Raw genomic sequence first — 790 nt, 5'->3', positions numbered from 1 at the left:
GTAAAACACAAGACTTTAGGCAGTGAAGGAAAAATAACAAACTCTAAGCTTTTCCAGCATAGCTAATACTTACAAGCAGTTTGCAAGGGTTACCCGTTTCAGGTTCAAAAGTACATAAGTCCAAAGTGACAAGATAATCCAAACACATAGCCCATCCGGGTGATATCAAAGCATGGAGCCAAAGTGGGGTTGCATGGAGTATTGACTAAGCCAGGCCAAATACCCAAGCAGTCCTAATGGTCACTGACCACTGGCTTCTTTATAGAAAAAAGGGTCTCTGAGTAGCCTAGGCCTTTGACCACTCACAGACCTGCAAAGTGATGTCAACTTTGCTCGTAACCAGGGTGACCATGATAGTCTATAATACTTATTTGTGAGCTGAGAGAAACGAAACCTAAAGGTATGGTCTCATTCCTCATATACACAGGTGCTAAGTATTCTGGATTGCACTAATTGGCTAATTGCTCACAGGCTAGTACTGAAGAGCACAGGCAGCTGTTAATACTTTAAGGACATTGCTCTCCTCCTTATCTCTGTCTCCAGGGAAAATCTTATGCACCTCTTAGCTTTCTTATAAGCACACTCTGTGAGGCAGTTTACGGCCTAACCAGCTTTGAAGCCTGAACCAAGGATTTCAAGCAACCTTTTAACAAGCAAGCAAAAATGGTGTCTGACTTTCGTTACAGGATCACTCCTCAAGAAATCAATAGAGCTGGCACAGGAACACCATCATTAGTGCCACCTATGGAGTACTGTTTAAATTTGAAATTCTCTGCTCTCGCACTTTATC

At 42.4% G+C, this 790-nt stretch overlaps 1 protein-coding gene across 1 annotated transcript in view; it reads right to left on the bottom strand.

Annotated features, from left to right (window-relative positions):
- Positions 1–790, bottom strand: part of LOC107106712 (protein PAT1 homolog 2-like) — a gene marked incomplete at its 3' end in the record, with an annotated part of 11,881 nt that overhangs the window by 1,996 nt on the left and 9,095 nt on the right. The window lies entirely within an intron of this gene.

Source organism: Gekko japonicus, unplaced genomic scaffold (assembly GCF_001447785.1).
Source record: "Gekko japonicus isolate JY-2015 unplaced genomic scaffold, Gekko_japonicus_V1.1 scaffold1207, whole genome shotgun sequence".
Lineage (NCBI taxonomy): Eukaryota > Metazoa > Chordata > Lepidosauria > Squamata > Gekkonidae > Gekko > Gekko japonicus.
Note: the sequence above shows the minus strand (reverse complement) of the source record. Positions and strands in the feature narration are given on the sequence as shown.